At 41.7% G+C, this 13,452-nt stretch overlaps 1 protein-coding gene across 15 annotated transcripts in view; it reads right to left on the reverse strand.

Annotated features, from left to right (window-relative positions):
• ncoa2 (nuclear receptor coactivator 2) overlaps positions 1 to 13,452 on the reverse strand; it is a 305,628-nt gene that overhangs the window by 262,838 nt on the left and 29,338 nt on the right. The window contains exon 1 of one of the 15 annotated variants that reach the window (XM_068031986.1): positions 9,504 to 10,040. The exons of the other annotated variants lie outside the window; for them this stretch is intronic. The gene's annotated coding sequence lies outside the window, so the exon portion shown is untranslated. Of the gene's footprint in view, positions 1 to 9,503; positions 10,041 to 13,452 lie in introns of those variants that run through there. 15 annotated transcript variants of the gene reach the window in all.

A 13,452-nucleotide genomic window follows, 5' to 3' on the forward strand; every position in this document is an offset into this window, starting at 1 on the left:
ACCACTCATTTATACTAATCCTACATTAATCCCATATTCCCTACCACATCCCCACCTTCCCTCAATTCTCCTACCACCTACCTACACTAGGGGCAATTTACAATGGCCAATATACCTATCAATGTCATTGGTACCTACGTAGACTGCGATAATTGGATCGTTCCCCTTCCACTCCAAGTTCCTCTCCAGCCCAGAAGAGATGTCCTTAACCTTGGCACCAGGTAGGCAGATAGGGATGGGCAATAAATGCTGGCCTAGCCAGTGATGCCCACATCCCATGAACGAATATAAAAGAGAAAAGGCATGGGATTTTTGAAGCGTGGAGAAAAGTGAAAGTACTGAAACCAAAAAAAAGGAAATGGGATAATTATGAAAGAGGAAAAAAAAGCAACACAAGAAGGTGGGGAGAGTGGGGGAAGAGACGGGAGAACCAGAAAAAGGAGGCAGGAGAGTGGGGGTGGGGGAGCAGAAACACAGAGGAAGTGTAGAAGAGAAAGAAACAAAAAAGGAAATAAATGCCTGGCAACCACCCCAGAATGCTGTGGTATTCCTGTGGGACTCAAGTGTCCATAAGCAGCAGCTGCATGATCCAAAGAAACCACTTAATTGTATGAAAGAAGTTGTGCCTCTACACAAAGCAGATAGATGGCCCGATGCCCAGCTTACTGTGGACGGATGAGGGACACCCAGAGAAAAATGCAGTGGAAACAATGCGAAGGAGAAGAGATGGCTGTATGGATACCCAAAAAAGTTTCCTGCAAAGCTGACTGGATTTAGGCTCAGAGACAAACTTTGCCTTCAAGGTGTGAGCCATGGGTAGTACTCTCGCCTCAAGTCAGAAGGTTATGGGTTGAAGCTCCACTCCAGCGACGTAAACACATAATCCAGGCCGACACTGAGGGAGTACTGCACTGTTGGAGGTGCTGTCTTTTGGATGAGGTGATAAACAGAAATCCCTTCTGTCCTTTCAGATGGAGGTAAAAAGATCTCATTGCCCTTTTCAAAGAAGCACACGGCAGTTCTCTCTCAACCAACGTTACTAAAAATAGATCATTAGGTCATTTATCTCATCGCTGTTTGAGGGACATTGCTTGATAAATTTGACTGTCAGATTTCCTAACATTAACTACACTTCAAAAGTACCTTATTGGCTGCAACACATTTTCAGACATTGAGCTAGTGAAAAGCGCAATATAAATGCAATTCTTTTCTTCAAGTGTGCCATACTTACTACCACCATGCTATTTGAAACAACCACATTTTAGACCACTCGTTTCTCCAAATCAAAGTGGCTCGTTTGCTTCTCTTGCCTAATGGACAAGCTTGACATTTGGAAGGCGGGAGGTGAGAAGAATCTGGCAACAGGCCTGCAAGGAGCAGCAAACTGCAGTGATCAACTTGTGGCCAAATTCATCTCATTTGCCAGCGAGGAATGAATTGGAAGTTTATAGAACTCCAAATTCAGAAGAAATGAGGAAGGGAGTTTGTATACTTGAAAGGGAAGTTGTGCCAATCAGGCACTGGTGGGCCACTCTCCCCAGTGACTCACTGCAAGTAGCTCCTTTGCCTTAAAAAGGTGCTGGCTTGTGAAAATGGAGTTTTAAAATTTCCATCATCTGACCTCCAACATCAGTGAATGTACTTCAACAGTAATTCTTTAAATGTGGAGCACTTTGGGATATCCCAAGGACATGAAGCATAATGAACTACCCTAAACAGTCCAAATATAAAAGATAGACCCATTTCACAGGTTTTCAAGCTGGTTATTTGGCTGCCTGCCCCCGGAACTATGGATTTTCAGGCTAAGTCTGAACTATAGCACTTTGCTATTGGTATTAGAGGCACCAACCAGGTTTTGAAAATGATGACATAAATCCAAATTTAGATTTCTGGTACTTTTCATTCCCTGGGATCTCAAAAGGTTTCAGTTTATCCTGGACTATGCAAACTCCTAAACTGAGCAACTTCATACTAGATACTAAACTAACTGCCCTGTAATTACTAGATTAGTAGCTCTGTCTCACTTCTTTAAAAATTGGCCAATCCTCCAGCACAGATCCACTCAATTGAGCCCTGAAGTATACAGTAATTTCCAGGGCCTCTGTGACCCCTTCAGGATCCTAGGATATATCCAGTCAGGCCCTGACATTTTGTCTTCCTTGAGCTTAACAAACTTAGCTAAAATATTCCTCTTACCCAACACAGAATCGCTTACCTTGCTCTCAATTACTTCAGGATTCACTCTCTCCAATATCCCTCTCTCTAATAAAGACCAATAAAAATTATTTAATACATCTGCAGTTTTTTGATCATCCTCTAGAAGTTGATAATCCTCTTTGCTCAGGGTCCCACATCAGTTCTAAATTCTACTTTAACTGATTTTGTAAAATACCTTACAATTCATTTTGTCTTAAACACTCATACTTCCTTTTAAACTTCCTTATCCCATTCTTAACCTCTTATTTTGTCATTCTCCTTTAGATTTTTTCATTACTATAATTCTTACAGTCCACATACACCCACTGAGTTTAATTGGTTTGTAACCTCCATTTATCCATGGAATTCTAAAAACTACTCGTAGGGGGTACAGTAGTGTTGTGGGCTAGTTATCCAGAGGTCTGGACTAATAATGAAAAAGATCTTACACCACAAATGGAGACCACTGTGCTGTCCGTTTTAAAACGGGGCACCTAATCAACATGAATTCTACTTTCAATTTTGCATAAACTCTTTACAAATTACAGGCTTATTTGTAATACTGCCCATTCTCTCTTCCCTTCCCCAACCCCAGCAATAACAACTGCTGAATTCCTACAGCTTGCTTACAGCATCTTTAATTTAGTAATTTGTCCCAAGGTGCTTCGCAGGAACGCAATCAAACCACATAAGGAGATATTAGGACAGGTCATGGTCACAGAGGTATGCTTTAAAAAGAGCATTGTAAAAGGAGGCGATGTAGAGAGGCGTGAGGTTTAGAGAGGGAATTCCAGAGCTTAGGGCCTCAGCAGCTGAAGAAACAAATGCCAACGGAGGCCTGATGAAATTCGAGGAAGTGCAAGAGGCCAGAATTGGAGAAGGGCAGAGCCCTTGTGGGGTGGTGGTGGGGGAGGGGGCGGTTTACAGGGCTGGAGGTTACACAGCCACGGAGGGGCAAGACCAGGCACTGCCAGACTGAGAACTAATGTAGGTCAATAAGCATGGGCGATAGGTGAATGGTGCTTGGTGCAAATTAGGATGCGGCCAGCAGAAGTTTGCAGGAGCTCAAGTTTATGGAAGCTGGAAGATGGGAAGTCTGCCAGGAAAGCATTAGAATAGTTAAGTCTCAAGGTAACAAAGGCACGGATGAGGGTTTCAGCAGATGAGTTGAGGCAGGGATGGAGTCAGCGATGTTATGGAGGTGTAGGTAGGCAGTCTTTATGATGAAGATATGGCATCAGAAGCTCAGCTCAAGATCAAGATCAAATAGGATGCCAAGGTTGCCAACAGCCTGGTTCAGCCTCAGAGGGAAGCCACGGTGAGGGATGGAGTCGGAGTCAGTGGTTTGGGAAGGGAGGCTGCAACAGGGACTGAAGACATCCTGTTATCAGTAAAGAAATTACAATTGACTGCAGCTTATAAACCTAGTGACTCCTGGTACCTACTGAAAGTGTGCTGCAAGGTCAGGGGTGCCATTTCTCAGACGGGACATTAAATCGAAGGACTGTCTGCTTGCTCAAACGGATGTAAAAAAATTTGATGGCATTTTTTCCAGGAAGAGCAGGGGTTCTCCCCATATGCTTGAGGCAACTCCAGCAAAGCAGATTAAGTGGTCATCTCACTGCAGCGTACAAACTAGCTTCTACATTTGCCTTTGAAACAATGGTACCTACGCTTCAAAAGTGGTCCTGAGGACATGTAAGGTGCTATATCAATGCAAGTTCTTTACAATTGGCCATACAAGGGAAGGAAAAAAATTATCAGCTTGGGGAGTATACATCAGGCAAGGAAGGGTGGTCTCCCACAGTCAAGGCTACTAGACCAAGGCATTTTAGGGGAATGGTAGGTGATTGAACCATATTGAACATGGAGTCAAAACCTTCAGCAAGGGTGGAGAGGAGAGAAATTGGTGCAGAAAAAAATTGGCAAAAAATGCTCCACTTCATTCAAATCAAATATCGACAGCAAATTAAAGCAAGTTATTTTTGCTTAGAAAGTGTCAAATTCAAATGGAGAGAGAGAGAGAGAGAGATTGAGAGAGAGATTGAGAGAGAGAGAGAGAGAGAGAGAGAGAGAGAGAGAGAGAGAGAGAGAGAGAGATAACAAAATACTGGTAAATTATGGAGAATTTTGCTTTTTGGTACAGCTCAATCTCCCTCTTTTTTACCTGTGAATAACAGTATAGTAGCCCAAGTGGGTCAGTAAGTAGCACTCTCACCTCTGGGTCATAATCCAGGATGACATTCCAATGCAGTACTGAGGGAGTGCTGCACTGGTGGAGAAGTCACCTTTTCCAAAAGACTTTAAACTGAGGCCCATCTGCCCCTTCAGGTGAATAAAATGGCGCCATGGGATCCTTTACAAACAGCTGCTGTGTCCTAGCCAATAATTATCCCTCAATCAAAATCACAAAAAAAAATTATCCCTTCATTGATCTCACAGGTGGACATAGGTGAGGTTTTAAATGACTACTTTGCATCGGTGTTCACTATGGAGAAGGACAATGTAGGTGTAGCGATCAGGGAGGGGGAATTATGATATACTTGAACATATTAGCATTGAAAGGGGGGGGGGGGGGAAGTATTAGCTGTTTTAGCGAGCTTAAAAGTGGATAAATCCCCAGGCTCAGATGAGATGTATCCCAGGCTATTATGTGAGGCAAGGGAGGAGATAGCAGGGGCTCTGACACAAATTTTCAAATCCTCTCTGGCCACAGGAGAGGTATCAGAGGGCTGCAAATGTGGTACCATTATTCAAGAAGGGTAGCAGGGATAAACCAGGTAATTATAGGCCGGTGAGTCTATCAGTGGTAGGGAAACTATTGGAAAAAAACACTGGAGGGACGGCATTAATCTTCACTTGGAGAGGCAGGGATTAATCATGGATAGTCAGCATGGCTTTGTTGGGGGAGATCATGTCTAACAAACTTGATTGAATTTTTCGAAGAGGTGACTAGATGTGTAGATGAGGGTAAAGCAGTTGATGTAGTCTACATGGACTTCGGTCAGACTTTTGATAAGGTCCCGCATAGGAGATTGGTTAAAAAGCTAAGAGCCCATGGGATACAGGGCAATTTGGCAAATTGAATCCAAAATTGGTTTAGTGGCAGGAGGGAGAGGGTGATGGTCGAGGGCTGTTTTTGTGAGTGGAAGCCTGTGACCAGTGGTGTACCGCAGGGATCAGTGCTGGGACCCTTGCTGTTTGTAGTGTACATTAATGATCTAGACGTGAATATAAGAGGTATGATCAATAAGTTCGCAGATGACATGAAAATTGGTGGTGTCGGAAATAGTGAGAAGGAAAGCCTTAGATTACAGGACAATATAGATGGGCTGGTAAGATGGGCAGAGCAGTGGCAAATGGAATTTAATTCTGAGAATTGTGAGGTGATGCATTTTGGGAGGACTAACAAGGCAAGGGAATGTACAATGGATGGTAGGACCCTAGGAAGTACAGAGGGTCAGAGGGACCTTGGTGTACTTGTCCATAGATCACTGAAGGCAGCAGCACAGCAAGTTAAAGTGGTTAGGAAGGCATATGGGATACTTGCCTTTATTAGCCGAGGCACAGAATATAAGAGCAGGGAGATTATGATGGAGCTATATAAAACGCTAGTTAGGCCACAGATGGAGTACGGTGTACAGTTCTGGGCATCACACTATAGGAAGGATGTGATTGCACCAGAGAGGGTGCAGAGGGGATTCACCAGGATGTTGCCTGGGCTGGAGCATTTCAGCTATGAAGAGAGACTGGAAAGACTAGGGTTGTTTTCCTTAGAGCAGAGAAGGCTGAGGGGGGACCTGATTGAGGTATAAAAAATTATGAGGGCATGGATAGGTTAGATAGGAAGAAACTTTTTCCCTTAGCAAGGGGACAATAACCAGGGGGCATAGATTTAAGATAAGAGGCAGGAGGTTCAGAGGGGATTTGAGGAAACATTTTTTCACCCAGAGGGTGGTTGGAATCTGGAACACACTGCCTGAAGGGGTGGTAGAGGCAGGAACCTTCACAACATTTAAGAAGTATTTAGATGAGCACTTGAAATGCCATCGCATACAAGGCTACGGGCCAAGTGCTGGAAAATGGATTTAGAATAGGGCTTGATGGCCGGCACAGACAAAGGGCCTGTTTCTGTGCTGTATAACTCTATTGCTATTTGTGGGACCTAGCTATGTACAAATAAGCTGCTGCATTTCCTACATTGCAACAGTTACTGTATGTCAAAAAGTACTTAATTTTCTCTATATTGTATATTGGGACGTCCCAAGGTCACAAAAAAATGCTGTAGAAATGCAAGTCCTCGCTTGTAATGAATAATTGTCCCTGGAGCAGTGTACTGTATATTCCAACAAAAAGCTTAAAGCCATTATAGTAAAACAAAAGTACTCGCCAAAAGCATTCTTAAAGAAAAAAAGCAAAGAAACTAAAAATTATGCATAAAGTGTGAACACACTGATAAAATTTCTAATCATGCTCAGTGGTTTGACAAACTTAGTGTGCTCGCTGACCTACATTGGCTCCCAGTCTGGCATTATACTTGTACTAATATTCAATAACATTTCATTTCAGATACAAAGTTAACTTAGCAAGCACATCTAACATACTAAAATATGAAACATTATTCAAGAACGTCTAAATATAGTGAAATAAGCTTTTTTTTTTATATCACAAGTTCCAGGATACATGCTGAAAATTTCAATTTGAAAAATATAAAAAGGGCCCAAAGTAGTTAAAACAAGTAAAAGAACAAACGCATCTCTCATTTTGACTTTCTTCAGGGCTTAGCTCTATTTTTAAAAATTCTCACCCTTTTTGAAATCCCTACATGGCCCGACCCTCCCCATCTCTAACCTCCTGCAGCCCAATAACACTCTGCATTTTTTTTTTAAAAAGGAGATGCAGGAGATACAACCTTCACTTCTGGCCTCTTGCATATCCCCAAATTTTAATCCCTCCACCATTGGTGGCTGTGTGGTGCCATGGCCCTAAGCTCTGGAATTCCTTCCCTAACCCTCTCTACCTCAGCTTTCTCCTTTGACACTCCTTAAAACCTATTCTTTGACCAAGCTTTGGTTAACTGCCCTAATATGTAGCTCAGTGTCATATTTTAATTGATAATGCTCCTGTGAAGCTCCTTGGGATGTCCTACCATGTTAAAGGTGCTATATAAATACAAATTGTTGCTCGTCAGACTTTTTTTTTTTAAAGTGATATTGGTTGAGGGATAAATATTGATCAGGACAACGCAGCTCTTCTTTAAAATGGTGCCATGGGATCCTTTACAGTGTTTGGGGATTGTGGGGGGGGGAAAACAAGAGGGAAAAAAGGAAAAAATGGTTGTGAACAGCATGGCACAGGGAAGAGATTATCCTAAATGATGTTACAATTAATTATTACAAGTCCATAGTTTTACATTTAATTCAAGGAACGCAAAAATTCTCTTCAGCTGCTTTGATATCTCAAAACATCTACTCTTCTCGAAAACAGCAGTTTGAATTTTAATGACTATGCCCTTTCAGTTTTAAAGCAGCGTGTAACATTTTTAAAAGCATACGAGTTTCCAAAGTATACTTGCAACATTTCTTGAAATCAATCCTATTTTAAAATTGGTCAAAGTGTTAATAAATGTATTCTTTTCCAGTGTAAACAAGTAACTGCATCATGGAATAGAGCTTAACTACTGATAGTGAGCTTTGTTGATTTATCCTCTACAATTCCAGAATGACTTACTCAGTTCGTTTTATATTAAAACTGAATATTCACAACTAAACCGCTCATTTATGTTAGCCTTTACAATAGACGGCATTAATGTTAACATTTTAACACAAAATGTTTGACCAACAGGAAAATATTTGAACTGGACAAGAGTGTCTGTGGGAAATTGATAAATTTCTCCTTATTGAAAAAAGGTGCTCTTTAAGGTGGTTTCATTACCATTGTGTTTCTACCACTTTCTGGGCCAAGAGGAGAGCCCCTGCACTGCATTTAATTCGAGAGATCAAAAGGAACAGAATCAAGATAATTATACCATTTCTGGACGTCAATTTAGACTGCTTTGAATTAACAACCTGGTTGTGCATTTGGTATCATTGAGTCGCAGATGGAATAGCTGGAATTTAAATGAGGGCAAGCATTTATTTCCTGCTATCCAGCTGAATGATTTCTACCCCCGACAGTGCAGCTTTCTACAAGCATATGATCAGTTGCTTAGCACAACATAATAATCACATCATAGTCATGTGACTGAAAAATTTACAGAGGATTTGGCAGTAGCAAAGACAATGCTGAATCTATTAAAGCCAATGGGAACTCAGGCTGCTATCAACTTGAAGCTCTGCTAATATTCCACCTGCAAATTCAGCCAGTACACAATTAACTTCAAAACGTCATTTACTTCAATTACACATGAGTCAACCTCTAACCTTCTGACCTTGCTTTATGCAGAGGCTGCAAAGTGAGAGATCCATCAACCTGATTATCCATGGCTTTCTGTGGAGCCGGTTACTAGTTCTACCTTGGCGTACTGTACATGCCAGTACATGCACCAGCACGTAATTTAAAACCACTCCAGCTACCAACTAGTTAAGGTCAGCTTTACATAAGAGAGTGAGAAAGCGTGTTTCAGTTTGCATCATCCGGACCAAAACTGTAAGCTTATACACGCAAGGTTAAAAGTATCAAAACAAAAAAAAAATGAATTTTTAACCATAAAATGAACAAAATTAAAGTGCCGTCTGTGGAACAAGTCCTTTGATATTGTCTCTTCAGAGCTCTCCTCCAATGCGTCGTCAATCACTTGTGCAATTTTTGTAGGGTATAATTGGGGTGAATTGAAGCAAACTAAAAATCTTGAACATGCCACCGCTTAACACTCTGTCTTCTCTGAAGAGACAGCCATTCTGTTTTTAACAAAAACACAAAGGGCTTGGCGCCTTTCAGCAGCACAAACCGGTTTGAGCCACATACCAATTATCACAAACATCTCTCAAGCACACAACATATAATCTGAACAAACAGAAAATGTACTTTTTCTTTAAGTTCATATTTACAACTTGAATTTTAAATCCACACCATAACCAAGACCACATATTAATTAATACAAATAAAAATTCTTAAACTTTGGGCTAATGAAATCTATTCATAATGAGTACAAACTGCAGGAGTATTCTATTATCCTGGACACAAACATGAATCAAATACATTCAGCTACTTTACCCCAAAAGTTGCAACAGATGCTTAGGCCCTAAACTCTGAAATACCCTCCCTCCACCTCACTTTCCCCCATTAAGACACTCCTTAAAACCCACCTTTTTGACCAAGCTTTTGGTCATCTGACCTAATATCTCCTTATGCGGCTCAGTGTCATATTTTGTTTTGTAATGCTCCTGTGAAGTGCCTTGAGACATTTTATTACGTTAAAACGGTTATATAAGCTGTTGTTGTTGGATGCGGTGCCTCAGATATTAGTCCAAACATTAAATGTTCCCCAACCCATTTGATGGGTTCAAACAGTTCAGGAGTCCCAAAGTGTCCAACAGTACATTCACACCATCAGAGGTTTTGTGTCCTGTGCAAAATTGTTTCCACTTTGCTAAACTGGAGTGTAAATATGGTCTCAAAGCTTAAACTGCATGAGCAAAAACCAAAAAAAGACTACTCTGCCAGAAAGTCTCACTCCAGCCACAATTCAGGCCCGGACTCCGGATTCAGGCAACTGTCGCATCACCGTGAAATGAAAACCACTTGCACTGCTGCTCGAAAATTGTAGTGTGAATGCGCCCTTAGTCCAATCCCAACAGTTCAGAAGTGGTTTTAAATTTCCAGTCTTCCTATAGATCCATGTATTCTGAAACCATGAATAAAAAAGAAATTGCATTTATATAGCATCCATCTCGTCCTCATATCATCCCAACATGCTTTTTAAATGTAGTTACTGTTGCTCTAGTATCAAGTGTATCAAGCCTGTGTCCTCAGTACCTTGCTGTACGGCAGCGACGCCTGGACAACGTACGTCAGCCAAGAGCGACGTCTCAATTCATTCCATCTTCGCTGCCTCTGTAGAATCCTTGGCATCAGGTGGCAGGACCGTATCTCCAACACAGGAGTCCTCGAGGCGGCCAACATCCCCAGCATATACACCCTACTAAGCCAGCGGCGCCTGAGATGGCTTGGCCATGTGAGCCGCATGGAAGATGGCAGGATCCCCAAGGACACATTGTACAGCGAGCTCGTCACTGGTATCAGACCCACCGGCCGTCCATGTCTCCGCTTTAAAGACGTCAGCAAACGCGACATGAAGTCCTGTGACATTGATCACAAATCGTGGGAGTCAGTTGCCAGCGATCGCCAGAACTGGCGGGCAACCATAAAAAGGCGGGGCTAAAGCGTGGCGAGCCAAAGAGACTTAGCAGTTGGCAGGAAAAAAGACAGAAGCGCAAGGGGAGAGCCAACTGTGTAACAGCCCTGACAACCAATTTTATCTGCAGCACCTGTGGAAGAGTCCGTCACTCTAGAATTGGCCTTTATAGCCACTCCAGGCGCTGCTTCACAAACCACTGACCACCTCCAGGCGCTTACCCATTGTCTCTCGAGACAAGGAGGCCAAAGAAGAAGAACTGTTGCTCTAGCCAAATGCAGCAGCACAATCTGAAAACAACAATATGCAATGAGATAAATGGCCAATTAATACATTTTTGTGGTTTTGGTTGAAGGATAAATGTTGGACACCAGGAAAGTTCCTCTGCTTTTCTTCAAACCGTGCAATTGGATTTTTTATGTCCACTTGAATAAACACACAGGAATCCACTTTAACATCTGATCCAAATAGCACCTCTGATAATACAGCACCCCTACAACACTGAACTGTTCAATTCCTACAGTGGGGAAGATCCCATGATATTCTGACTCTGAGGCAATAGTGCTACTACAGAATCAAGCAAACATTAATTCATTCCAAGTAGATCTATGCAGTCGTCTTTAAATGATAATTCAGAAGTCAACCTAAGTTTACACTGCACTTGTATAAACCCTTCCCCTCACACACTCTGCAGTACTATCATTGCATTGCAATTTCAATCTATAATTTTCACACTTTGTCCACTTAAACTATGAAAAACATCCAATGGTACAATTGCATTATACAATTTGTACTTTCAAGCTTAGACAGTACCTGCAGACATTATTATTAAGCTGGTCAGTACTGACATAAAATTACTGATGTCCCACTTTGGTGGAAGTGACTTGCATGGTACTAATGTGTTTCCACAAAATTAATGCACAGACAAATGCCTTTTTCCAAAATCATATTAATAACATGCCTTGCGTAACTCTGCAATGCAAATCAGCCCACATTGGTCATTTGCATCTGGTAGAAGTCAGGTAAGAAGCAATGGTGACAGCTTGGAAGCAGGCTCACTGCCCCAACCAAGGCGCATAAGCAGCTTCTAACAGCCAACATGTTGTGCAATGTACAGAACCTGCAATACCTGTTTGTCAACTAGAGAATATGCTCATAACGTACCAGATCAAGAACAACCATTTTGTTTTCATGCTGTTACATTTATTTCAAACGCTCATCAGCAACACTACCTAATCATTTTCACCAACTTTCATTCTTTTTCTTCTGTTCATTCTTAGTATGTAAACTTACATATTTACAGCAGTTATATGTTAATTTGCAGAGATACTGGATTAAATTATATTTTCTAAGATGCTGTAAATGCACGACCTGGTATCACACTGAGCCATGCAGACAAGATCCAAGGTCCAGTCCATGGTCTGGGATTTGCTATTAGGAGTGCTACAATTGACCTTGGTGTCCTTTAGCTTTAGAAGTTTGGGAAATCGGAGTAAAGCGAGAAGGTGCAAACTGGCCAGCGATCTGAATGCTCATCGCTATCCAGAAACACTTGCTGGGAAGAACAAATGAGCTGATGTCTGGTGAAAACCTGATTGTTCTTGAAAGTGATGTCCCTGCGGTCAACAATTAACCAACACTGTCTAGGGACAGTCACCCATCAAGAACAGGCAGGCACTTAGGTAGGGTACTAAACACTAAGGACAAACCAACAAATTCTGGAAAGAGGAAAAACTTCAATATTTTCTGCTGAAACTTTTTTTGTTTGCAGACAGGTCCCTGACATTGTCAATATCTGCAGGAGATCCAATACATAGAAAAGTTTGAAAGTCACTGACATAGTTTTTAAAGTATAGTAACAATCATGCATACATTGAACCATCTTTTATATCACAGCATGACAGAAAGTATAGCTACCTGCAGCTGACTGAACTGTTCATGCTGTTGTATTTGGGCAAGTCTCAAAAAGGCCCAGCTGGCTCTCACATTAGTAGAGCTAGAGGGAAAATGAGGTACTTATTCTGTATTTCATAGCCATTAAAGGGCTAGGACAGCAATCTTTACACTCCCTATGCATTATGTGGATGATGTTTATATGAATTAAGCATTATATGCCTCATTAACAAGTAAGCCTGTTACATATTACTGGACTTTGATATCTAGAATATCAAGTGGCTGGTCCACATAAATTGTCTTTTACAGGTTCTTCCACCATGCTGAAGACAGATAAAAGTCTTGCAGTGGATAAGGTAATTCAAACTTGGGATGATAGCCTCAGTGCCTACCAGGATTGGTTATAGTGAGGCAAACAGTTGTCATTAAAGCTGCACACTAACATTTGGCTGAATCACCATTGTATGCGTCCACGATGTAGTGAGGAGGAAAGTGTCAATGCAGTCACATTTGTCGTACTGCCTGTCATGTTGCTTAGAAGCAGCTCCTAGTACCTCTGTTCAGCAAGCAAGCGCTCAAACCATCTTGTGTTATTCAATGGCCAATGAATAATTAATCCTCATAGGAAGAGAGAGAAGTCGGAGAAATATAGTTTGTCACCATATAATAAAGTCAGGTCCATGAGGTTACATTCAACTTTAGCAGTCAAAATCAAGTCAATCATCTGTGGTTAAATGGATCAGAAACCTAAACTGAGCCAGTTCACAGTACTCCAGGGTGGCTGTTAATTGCCCAGCCATGGTTCATTGGGAGCTGGAGGGGTAGGCATGGAATTACGCCCATATGATTCCAAATGTTCTGGCAAACCAAAAGGTAATGGTGCTACAGTGACATGGTTTCAACAGTTAATCCTATAAATAATTGGCTCTTGCCAACCTACAGTTTGTGGGCTGAAGTTAAGTAAGTGGGCTTTCTCCCAGTGAGTAGATAGCATGCATTCCACATCA

The sequence above is a fragment of the Heterodontus francisci genome, chromosome 5 (genome assembly GCF_036365525.1).
Source record: "Heterodontus francisci isolate sHetFra1 chromosome 5, sHetFra1.hap1, whole genome shotgun sequence".
NCBI lineage: Eukaryota > Metazoa > Chordata > Chondrichthyes > Heterodontiformes > Heterodontidae > Heterodontus > Heterodontus francisci.